Here is a 12,896-nt window from a genome sequence, read left to right on the forward strand (position 1 = left end):
GTGGCCACATTCTTTGCATTTACAGCTTCTGCAACAGAAACAGGTATACAGAATGTGCACATCACTCAATCATTAGAAATACCATGCATTGGTGCCCTGTCTTTGATCCAATAAGTAGTGTAGAAATTACACAGGCAAAAAAAAAAAAAAACAGGTAAACCAATTGATGTTACATACAACAAAACACAGGCAGCATGACACCTGCTGCAGACATTCCAAGCGACATGAGGCTTCAAGCTTGATTCAGACTTTGAACCCTCTTTCCTGTTTCTTTAATATCATTTCATTTAACTCGCTTGCTACAGTGATACTCAGATGTGATGTATAATTTATTTTCTTATTGCTGTAGCAAAGCACATGTGCCACTCATAAAATGTGCTACTGATGGTATGACAAATTAAATTTCTCACTTTGTACCTTGGGCACTGAAGTCTTGTTCCCTGCTTTGAAATGCTGCTAGTCATCAGTGGACTTTGTCAAAACCCACACAAATGAGCAGCAAAAAAAAAAATAAATAAACAAATAAAAGAAATAAAATACTAAAAAATGCCAGTATTAACAAATATCTGGGAATAATAATGAAAAGGCAAGACTGTGAATTTTCCTAGAACTGTGTGTTATACAACCTTTGCATATACTCAGAAAACACGCATAACTTCTGTCAGACAGAGATGAACCCGCAACTCAGTGCAATAACAATACACACTCTCTTGTGTTTTTATCCTTCTTTGCCACTAACACAGGATCAGTCATTGCTCCTTTCTCATTTGCCTGAAAATGTCTAGATGAATGCGATATTGACAAATACTTTACATTAATAAAAGCCCATGCCATTTTTGATGTCTGGTTGCCAGCAATACCAACTATTTCTGCTCTTTATTTTCTGAAAAATCTTCCTCTCCTCTCAGGCTTAACTACAGAAATGCAATGTCATGGCTATTTATTTGCATGTTTGTTTCAATATGCAATGCAGCTGAACAACATTTCAGACAGATTCTGGGCAGAGGATGGACAGTGTATTCTTAGTACAAGGATATCAAGGTTGTTAAGGTTGTTCTCATTAGGGTTACCACCTGTCCCACTTTGCGAGGGACAGTCCCTCTCTGGGCAGTTGTGTCCTGCAAGAAAATTGAAAAAATGGCAAATGTCCTGAGATTTTAGGACAAAAATATTTCCTATATTTTATGTAATAGTTGCATAAAACAGTTATTCTGTATGTGAAACACCTAAATGTGATAAGAAACAGAATAAGCAACTAAAATGCTACAAGAATAAGCTTTTATTTATGAAAAAAGTGTGAAGTTTTGTCCTTTGCACTGGCCGTGGGTATGTTTTGCCCTATAAAATCTGATGTTTGTACCAAAAATGTTCCACTTTGGGCATTTGAAAAAGGGGGAAACCCTAGTTCTCATAGCTCTTGAGATGCTTACACTTTTTATTGTAAGTCTACTCTGCATGATACAATCACTTCAGAAGGAACAGTCACGCAGGAGATGGCCTTGAGGAACATCACTTCTAGAAAACCTTGTGTACAGCTGTGGGGTGTGCCATGTGTGAGTAACGATAACTGGCTGAGTTGCCTGTACAGACATTGATGATGATTGCTCGGGCATTACAGATAACCTGGCAGTTGACAGAGTGGAACCCCTTCCTGTTGATATATGTCTTTCCTGTTCACAAGGTGGGACTTTTATTTCTATTTGGGTGCAGTCTATGGCCCCCAATATTTCAGGGAAGTGTGCTCCAGCATAGAATTCCTGCACTGTTCTTGCTCTCTCCTCTGGTATGCATGGAAAACAGATGTACTCCCTTGCATGTTGTAGCATAGCGTTGAGACATTGGTGAAATATTCTGAATGCTGAGGCCTGTGACAACTCTAGTATACCACAAAAAGTCTAGCACACTATATGAAGCCAAAACAGAGGAAGACTTGTACAATTTAATGAAGTAAAAGCAATTTACCAATGTACAATAAAAGTTTAATGCAGAGTTTCAGGTATACAACCTTTCCACAGTGCAAAAGAACAAATTCAACAACCCTTATTTTATATCAGAAACAACACTGTAGTATATGCACTGTGTGTCTCTGGAAAATGCCAGTAGCTAATATAATTAATACTACACTTTCACTGGTAGAAGTTCTCCTTGATTTTCCCTGGTTCTGAGGTAGGGATGGCAGAAGTTGCAGAGTTCCTATAGTGTTTCCCTATCAGTCCTGTATTGCTCTACTGTTTTAACATTATGCAGTCCATGATATGTTAAATGGGGTCTGAATACCCTTCTTCTCCTTGGATGAGATCAATCATCATCATCAGCAGCAGCAGCATATTTTTGAGCCTGTTGCAAATACACATGCAAGAGATCAGTTGCAGCCCCTAAAATTGCTTTTTTTCTGAAGTGTAATGGTGGCTGTATTCCAATAGGCTTTGGTTTTCATGGCAAAGAACTACATGTACCATGTCTACATAGTTACCTTGTAGCTTCCTACATGATACCACCATCTTGGAACAGTTAATTATCACATAATTCAGCTGTTTACACTTTAATTTAGCATACTGTGCTGTTTACTTTTGTTTGGTTGCTCTACATAAAATGTAGAGCCTTTAATGAATAAAAAGTAATGCTGTGATGTGCACACTATAGCAGCATGGAAATTAACTGTTCATAAATTGGGCCCATTGTTTTCTGAAAGCATTCAAGTTGCTTTCGACATTGGTGAGAGGAATAAAGATAAAAACAGACAGCACTTAGTGTACATAGAAGTGCATGCTATACCATACTTCTTAGCACTGATAACCTTGATTATTGATCAGTTAAAGCCTGTGAGTGTAGCTTTCAATCTGGGACAGTTGTTCCTTTAAGATTTGTTAAACTTCATTATTTGAAGATGTATATAGTTTGTGTGCTCATAATGAGTTAACATGTTATAGGGTTGTTCTGGGGGGAATTTTATTTTTTTTGTTTGAGGGTTTTTATTAAAACAAAAAGTTTTTAAGATGTGACATGGGCATGAGTGAATATGACAAGAAACAACTGTATAAAAGATCAACCTGGCAAACAACAATGTATGCATGCAACCCAAAAGTTAAACTAGACATTAAAAAAAAAGCTGATATGCATAACAGGTGAGAATAATAACTTCACACCATAATGGCAACACTTTCCATATTATCTTTGAATGTGAATGGTCTCACAGGTATATACAAAAGAGAAAGTGTAGCAAACTATATTAAGAAACACAGAATGTGAATAGCTTTACTACAGGAGACACATTTGGAAAGAACAGTACATGTGAATTTGATAAATAAAGAATGTCAGGATGATTCATGTGAATATCTGGGACAAAGGAAAGGAGTACATATATTAAATGTTAGAAGACCTCCAATAGTGATAGAAGAGGGAAAAAGGTAATAGTGGTAGATTTGTAGTGGTAAGGGGCTACTGGCAAGGGAGGAGGATTAAGCTGACATGTGTTTATATTCCACTTAAAACTGCTACAATGGAGTTTAAGAAAAGTCTGGGAGAAGTAGTCAGCTTTTAGCAGGGAATATTACTTAGAGGTGATTTCTGAAATTTGAATTGCAACAGTGAGGATATATCTGAGGGGGCTAGAAAGGAGAGTATAACAAAAAGGGTAGAGTTTTGAAGAAATTTATGAAAATATTTGGTATGTGAGATGTGAATTCATGTGTAGAAGCTCAGAGTCAATTTGCATATAATTCCCAAGGTACAAAAACTGGGCTAGGCTAGACAAATTACATATATTTCACATGAACACATGAGTATAATTGAAAGTTTTGATATGCATCAAATATCTATTTCAAATCACATGCCAGTAATAACAAAAATAAAAAATGCAGGTTAATGAAATAAAAATCAGTCACTGGTGCTTCCCTGTCTATCTGTTAAATGGGCAGAAATTAAAAGAATGGGCAGTGGAAACAATTCAGGAGTTATTACGGAAGATAGAAATTTCTTCAGAAAATATAGCTAGGTATTGGTATAAAATGAAAGTGGAGTTTAAAAATAGGGCAGAAATAAAGAAAAAGAGAAATGGTTGAGAACTAACAAAAATAATTTAGAGTGATTGACAAAGGTTAAAATATTGCAGAATAAGGGGAATCGTACTGAGCAAGAAGAGGTGCAACTGCAGACTGCTGAAGAGAAAGTAATGGACTACCTGGATAATATGCATGCTTTTAGAAAGATTTCTGTAAAGCAACTGTTTTTGATAATAATTCCAGAGCACAAAAGCTTTTAGTATAACAGCTCAGGCAACAGAAAGTAGAAAAGGTTATTGCCAAGCTCAGAGAGCCTATAACAAGGAAAATAAATATAGATCTTGTAGAGGGTTAGAAATATTTCAGAAATGTTATGAAAATCTGTATATAGCAGAGAAATGGGGAATCAAGAAAAAGAACAAATGGAAATATTTATGAAAGGATTAACTGTGCCAAGATTAGAGGTAGATTAGGCTCAATTGTTGATAGGATAGGAGGAGATGAGATAAACATGGTGATGTATAATCAAGCTACAGGAAAGCCTCCAAAAATAGGTGGTATTGCTGTAAAGTTTGGAAGCTAGCAGGAAAGAAAGTGATAATGATTATGATGTGATTATTTCCATAATCGTTAAAAGAACTGTAAACCTGTTGCCAATATTGATTGACATGGATCAATGTAGTTTTGTGGAGGGAAGACAATTCACAAAATTAAATGAACAATGATGATCCAGATGGAAGTAGAATGTAAGAAAATACCACTGTTTTTGGTGAGTCTTACTGAAGAGAAAGCATTTGACAGAGAAAGATGAGATTTTATGAGCAGGGCAATTTAAGCATTTGCATTCCCTGACACAATAAGGTTAATTAAGAGGATATATTAGTGATATATTTGGGAACAAAATTGAAAATTAAAGTGTGGGGGAGGCTCCTGTCTGATAAGTTTTGTTTGAGCAGAGGGACCAGGCAGGGGTATCCACTTTTCTGTTTATTTTGTGTTACTTTTAGCACCACTGGCAAAGAAAATAAAGAATGCAGACATTCAAGAATATAATTGGTATGGTAATAAAAAAGTTGTCTTTATTTGCAGATGATTTTATTGTGTACCTGATAAAAACAGAAAAGGACATTTCAATGTTGTGGAACATTCTGAATATAAAACAAAGGCAACAGCTGTAACTCTGTACCCATACACATATTTGTTCAGTAATACCCATATTTACGGAGAAATGATAAAATGAAATACATATAAGAATGGGTTAAAAATGATTCTATTAATGCAGCTAAGGATATGTGGGAAGAGACTAAAAAGATAATACAAAAAGTGAGAAACTGCAAGTTCTGTTTTACGGCTATGGATAACAAGATACAAGCAGTGAAAATGCTTTTAGTACCTTTTGTTTTATACACAAATGAAGCATATTTTTATCTACCAGAGGAGAAGTTATGGATGGCAATTAATAAAGAGATAAGGATTTTTTTCTGGGACAGGAAGAGGGCAAGAGTCAAGTGAGACAAGGTAATCCTTCCAATAGAACAAGGTGGTTTGGGATTACCTGATTTGAAGGGATATTTCAAAACTACACAGTTAAGGTGCCTATACATCGCTCATGCACAAAGCTATAATTCAAAGTAGAAAGAGATGATGATGAAACAGGGCAGAAGTTCAAGAAATAAGGAGAAACTGGGATTTTGGATGCATATCTTTAAGGAGAATAACAATAGCCATACAGAGTATCATATTCATTAAGTAGCAGAAAGTATTCTAAAATCTAAGCCAACATGGGAATGGAGAAAGGAGATTCTGCTGACAGGGATGGCTGCAATTAGGTGTACAGAGAATAGGCAAAAGGGATCTGGAATTTAATGGAGAAACATGGCAATGGAAACAAAGTACTGGCAGCAAATAATTACAGAGGGGAAAGGTCATAGAATAGGTAGAGACCAAGAATACAAATGGACTGCAGACTGCCTTCTCTATCCAGGATTGATATCAGAGTATAGGCAAAGAGAAATAAATAAGGGAGTCCTAAGTGAAAGACCAGCACTGGCAGAATTTCAGTTGAATCTAGAACAGAACCTGCTGTTAAAAAAGGAATCAATCTGAAGAGTTTAGGAAGGATTAGGAGGAGAGTGACTGGATAAGCAATTCACAACAAAACAATGGGAGGATATATGTATGCCTCCAAATATGCAGCAAAGTCTAGAAGATTTATGATTTTTGTTTAGAAGTGTTAGCATAAGTTATTTATAACACAAGCACATTCAAAAAAACAGCCACAAAGGTACCAAAACAACCAGTAAATCAAACCAAGGTACCACAAGACCAAGAATAAGCCGTAGTTCTTGTAAAATCCACTTTAATATAGGCACAAACACATGAACGCACACATTAAAAAACAATGTTTTTGTTTAAATCACTTCATCAGATGTGGGTCAGAGAAAAAAATAATGGATTTTATAATCCACTAAGAAGTAAATTAATCAATAAAAACCACCCAATTAAAAACATCATGAATGTTCATGAATATTCTTGTTAAAACCATATATGCCATAAAAACATTGCAAACCATTAAAACTATTGTGTAAACTGTTCATACATGTATAGGAAGTCAATAAAATACATTTTTCAAACTTGGTAAAATAAAGAAATGAATTTATAAAACCCTTACAATGCATGAATATCTTAAAAAAAATAATTTCTGTTAAAATGAATGTAAAGTGATTTGTTAGTACACTCTAGTGGTCAAAGTCAAAATTGCATCTCAATGTGAAGAAAAAAAAAAGGAAAAAAGCAGAATAACAACTGATACCTTATTTTGTTTTGTAATCGTATAACTTAGCTGCCCTTAGTTTCAACAGGGGTACGAGGGAGATATTCTAATTTAAACCTGGAGGAGATGTAGTTTGAAGTCTTATTTGCCCCCTTAACTCTTTATATTCTATTTTCTCTTCCCATTGTCCCCCTCTAACATCTTTTTTAACCCCTTCCAAAACAAAAAAGGAATAATTAGCACTGACACATGTTAAAGAATGTTTAAAAAGGGCATTTGTTTCCTTCCTGTTCTGCATATCATACAGGTGTCCGTATATCCTCCTTTTTAGCTTACGTTCAGTTTTGCCCACATAAAAAGAGTGACATACCTCACACCGAGCTAAATAAATGAGGCCATTAGAATCACAATTAAAATATCCTTTGCTGCTTAGAACCACATTTCTCCTGTTTAAAATGACTTCTTCCTTGTTCATTATAAACCTACATTGTGAACGTCGCCCACATTTATAGGTACCAACTTTCTTCCTACCATCTGCTTCCTTTTTGTCATTTTCTAAGGCATTTTTCATACTTGGTGAGTTTTTATATACAAATGTCAGCTCTGTGTTGGTTATTTGTTCCAAATCAGTGAGGTTTTTAAATTTGTCTCACTCATCACTGATGATTCTCCTGACTACTCCACTGCTAGCATTATATTCTAGCACCACTGCTTTGCTAAATTGATTCTGCTGTGAGGAGCCAATACAATGGTTCTCAACTAAGGGCTGACCAAGGATGGGTTTATATTTATCATTTCTACCTTCCTGTACTTGTTTGATATTTTTTTCAAGAAACTGTTTTGGATAACCCCTTGCTAAAAGCAATCCCTTGAGAAAATTACACTCATTCAAAAAAAACATTTATATCAGAGGTCATACGACCTGCCGTTACATACTGCCCTTTTACAATATTTCTCTTGTAATGAAATGGGTGAGCACTGTTGTAGTGCAAATATGAGTTGGTAAAGGTATTTTTTCTATGCACCTTTGAATTAAACCTAATATTTTCTTTATATATTTCTATATCTTGGTACTGTAGTTTTTCGTCAGAAACACTGAAGGTAAATTTGAGAAATGGGGTGGTGGTATGTATAAAGTCAATAAATTCCTGAATTCTATTCTTATTGTCCACCCAAAAAATGCAGATGTCATCCAGGAACCTCTTATAGAGGCTCCAGCAGTTCTTATACATAGAGTCCAGTACATATTTTTCTTCCCATTTGGCTAAAATTAAATTAGCATAGGTGGGTGTGCATGCAGCACCCATCGCCACCCCTCTAACCTGTTGGTACAATTCTCCTTTAAAATAAATGAAATTGTATTTTAAAACTAATTCCATCAGGTTAAGGCACACCAACCTATCTGCCTGGGACATTTCTGTCTCCTCAAATACAATTTCTTCTACCATCTGCATTCCTTCAGAATGGGGAATGCATGTAAAGAGGTCAATGACGTCAATTGTAATAAAGGTTAGATCTTTGTTGAACAAACCATTATGTACACCCCCGAGGAGATCCCAATAATCTTTTAAGATATTTTTCTTTTTCAACCAAATATTTTTTTAACCATTTTAGCTAAAGGTAGATATTGGTCTCAGTGAGGGGTCCCTTTCATGAGTGTGCTAACAAATCATTTTACATTCATTTTAACAGAAATTATTTTATTTAAGATATTCATGCATTGTAAGGGTTTTATAAATTCATTTTATTTATTTTACCAAGTTTGTAAAATGTATTTTATTGACTTGCTATACATTTATGAACAGTTTACACAATGGTTTTAATGGTTTGCATTGTTTTTATGGCATATATGGTTCTAACATGAATATTCATGAGCATTCATGATGTTTTTAATTGGATGTTTTTTATTGGTTAATTTACTTCTTCGAGGATTATAAAAAACATTATTTTGTTCTCTGACCCACATATGATGAAGTGATTTAAATGCAAACGCTGGTTTTTAATATGTGCGTTCATATGTTTTTGCCTATATTAAAGTGGATTTTATAAGAACTCTGGCTTATTCTTGGTCTTGTGGTAGCTTGGATTGATATAACCCAAGCAGCCTCCAAATAATTTTTTTCTCAGGTAGATTGCAAATGTTGGAGTTGTAATGGGGAAGAAATAGATAATTTGGAATATATTTTTGAGAGTGCAATGAGTTGACAGATTTTTTAAATTCCCTACAAATTCCTTTGTTGGAAATACCAGATGAGTAAATTGGTTTAACTAAGGAAATTATTTTTCTGAGCTGTGATACAGGATCTGAGCTTTCCTAAACATAATGAGGAATGCTGAGATTAATTTTGGTGGCTGCCAAAAAAACAATTACTAGAAAATGGAAATCAGAGTTTAAACCATGTATATTAGAAGTAATTTATATAGTAACAGAGATAAAATAACTGGAAGTAGGATCTTTAGAAAAGGGTAGGAGCAAATTACATAGAAAAATGGGAACTGTGGGAAAAATACCTTCAGAATGATGTTTGGGCAGAGGAATACGATTTAAGGGAAAGCAGGATTTGAATGAACTATGCAATGTTCAATTGGCAATGACTATATAGAAGATTATTTGTGATGTATCATGCTGTCAACTGAAACTATGCCAATATGGTTAGTTTTCATTTATATAAATGCATGATTGTCTAAGCCATAAGTGGTAATTCAATAAGATGTTTTTTGATTAAAAAAATAAGACATAAGGCAATGTTCCACTGATGGCAAAAGACTTTAACATTCAACTGGCTCAAATCTTTCTGGAAAATGAATAAATCATTCACTGGTTTCTGATCAAATAATAATAAATCTGCAAGAAGAACAATCAGGCCCTCTGCTGAGCCTTTGATGCCTACTAATTTCCTTAATAAGTGTATACATTACTTTTAAACTTTATCAATTTAACAGTGAACCACAATTGGTAATCCATTCTTTACTCTACAGTTTTATTTATCTTCAGTTAATTCAAAGAAAGTTGAAAAATCTGTAGTAGAAATCTCTACTAATACCCCAAAGCAGAGACAATCTCCTCTCTTTCTGTGTTAGCATGTCCCAAGAGACACCTTATTTTTCCATTTTACCGCAGGCTCAACCTCTGTATTACAATGCAATTCCCAGTCTATGGAAACAAGCAGTCATTTCATTGCTACCAATATCTCAATCACTTTATCCTCTAACAACTTCAGACTCATCTTTCTTCTTCTTGCTCTTGGAATACTCTTGAAAAAAACAACAGGGGAATTTAATAAAGCCTACACATTTTTCCCATGTAGGCATCTTGCCACGTTGCTTACAAGAAAGCAAGCAGGTTTTAGATTCAGTAAGCACTACTGAGTGGCGCACATGCATGAGCCAACACAGAAAGTTCCATGGCATGCAAATCACCTCAATAGCAGGTGAATCTCATGAAAATGAGGCGGGTAGAGTGATGCAGCAAGCAGATAGGCGGCTCGTCAGACCCCATGTCAGTGTCTATAGTGTAACAGGAAACAAAAAGCCACTGTAACCACAACAGTAAAGGTGGCAATGGAATTATTTAAACAACACAGACTGCCAGATAGACGCACAATAAAAATGCATTTTTATTGTGCGTCTATCTAGCATTCTGTGTTGTTTAAATAAATCCATCACCACCTTTACTGTTGCATTTTTATTGTGCATCTGTCTGGCAGTCTGTGTTGTTTAAATAAATCCATCACCACCCTTGTTGTGGTTCCAGTGGCTTTTTGTTTCCTGTTACAATTACCTTGTGAAGTCATTTGGATTTACTGGAGGTCTGTTTACTTCCTTTTGTTCAGCGTCTATAGTGTACACAGAAAAATTCCATGTACAGAAGTGTAGACAGACAAAAGTGGCTGTAAAATGTAGATATGAGGACAGACATGGCATACCACATACAGATATGAGCAAAACTATCTTTCTGTATGTCTAAAAAGTTAAAGGAAATAATTTTATATTTTTTAATCTTCTGTATGTTTGTGCATTGTACCGCAATGTGCAAATATGCTTTAGAAAAAAAAAATTTGGAAAAAACAAAATTAATATTATGCAACAGAACTGTATCACAGGAACTTGTGTGGAGTATCTACAGTGGTGCATTGGTGCTGTTGCTAACGTGGTAGTGCTATTGTATGAAGCATGTAGTTTCCAGGCTGTGAGCAATGATCCTAATGCAAATGAGGTGGACTTACTGAATGGCATAAAGAGGTAATAGTGTCCGAATATCCCCTTCGTGTAGACAGAGTATCATGTCAGTGTTTACAAAGGAGGTAGCAGACATCGGAAGGGTGTGTCCAATGACTTCTGATTAGCTGTGCCTGTTTCCACTGTGTGCCATCATGCTGAGCATGTCCTTCCAGGGGTGTGTGCACTAACTTCTAAGCTTTGTTTAGCCAAGGAGCGGGTGTTTGCGCATGTCTATGCGTCATGCTGCCGTGCAGAGCATGGAAGGCTGGGGGTGTGTACACTAAGTGCTAATCTTTGTTTACCTATGGGGTGCGTGTTTGCATGGCGCACTGCAGTGCTGAGTATATCTAAAAGCCAATGACATGTTAATTAGTTTTGATCCATGTTCAGCTAGGGCCATTAAAATATGCTAATGATATTCTAGGCAGATGGAATGCATCATAGGTAGCCAATCACACATTCAGCACTTACAGCAGAGCTATATAAAGTATGCATACACACTACAATCTGATTTTTTTCCCATACTCTGCACCATTGGAGTACAAACTTGGAAAGTTTACCTAAGAGAATGCTAGGGGCTGCTGCAGGTCTGCTACATCTGTATGTGCTAGATGCTGAGGTTACTGTTGCTGCTAATCATAGCCCTAGACTGAGAAGGAGAAGAGTGTTCAGGCTCAGGGTAACCTTCCAGGAACTACATGAGCTGGAGACTGTAGAATGCTACAGGGTAGACAGGGACATGCTACAAGAAGTCAATGAGCTCTGCTGCCCTCAGCTCAGACCCAGAGCCAACAGAGAGGAACCCATCCCAGTGAAAACAAAGGTATGTGTAGCCGTTAGAATACTAGCTATGTGTACTTTCCAAAGACCAACTGGGGATATGATGGCGGTCTCACATGCATCAGCATCCAGGGTCTTCTGCCACTTCCTGGATGCCATGCTACCACATGCCAGTGAGCACATTTCTTTTCTCCTCAGCCCTGAGGTGAGGGCCAGCAATATGCAACACTTCTACCATGTAGCACTCTACCCTGAGGTACTGGGTGCCATAGATTGCACTCATGTACACATCAAGTCACCACCCGGTGATGAGGGTAGAATCTATGTCAACCACAAGGGGCACCACTCCATCAACTGCCAGGTCATGTACAATGCCCAGGAGATTATCATGAATGTGTATGCTGGCAGCTCTGGCAGTTATCACAACTCCCATATGTGGCACGTATCACAACTGTACCAGATGTTTGCTTGGGGGGAGATATCACATGGCCATTTACTAGGGAATGCTAGCTACACACTGGAACCATGGATGAAGCTATCCATCAGAAATGCACACACACCCATGGAGGAATGCCATAATGAGGCACAAGCACAAACTAGGATTATCATAAAGCATGTGTTTGGGCTTCTGAAGTAACAATTCCAGTGCCTTGATATATCTGGTGGAGCCCTTCACTCTCCAGCCACATGTGCACATATGTTCACAGTATGTGCCAATGTACACAATATGATCCTGCAGAAACAGATGCAACAGGATCAGCAAAGGGAAGAGATACACAACCCCCCACCAGTGCCTAGGTCACCACAGCCACAGTCACAGGAGGACTCAGAGGAGGAACACCCTGATGATGTCCCTGTAGGCAGACGTAGGTGTGCACAGTACACCCTCTGGCTTTGGCTAAGAGACAACATGTAGCACACATTCACTGACAACCTACAGCCCTAGGGACTCCCACTTTACTCCTACTCACATACATATATTAAAATTGTTGATGCCAGGCAACCCACACATCCTGTACCTATCCATGTATTGGCTGTGTACATCTTGCATCAGACAGAGTCAGCCCTAAACTACAGTTCTGACAACTGATGCACTCACAAGGTAAGTCTCTAACCTACAC

This window comes from Protopterus annectens, chromosome 5.part0, assembly GCF_019279795.1.
Source record: "Protopterus annectens isolate FY-2018-M chromosome 5.part0, PAN1.0, whole genome shotgun sequence".
Lineage (NCBI taxonomy): Eukaryota > Metazoa > Chordata > Ceratodontiformes > Protopteridae > Protopterus > Protopterus annectens.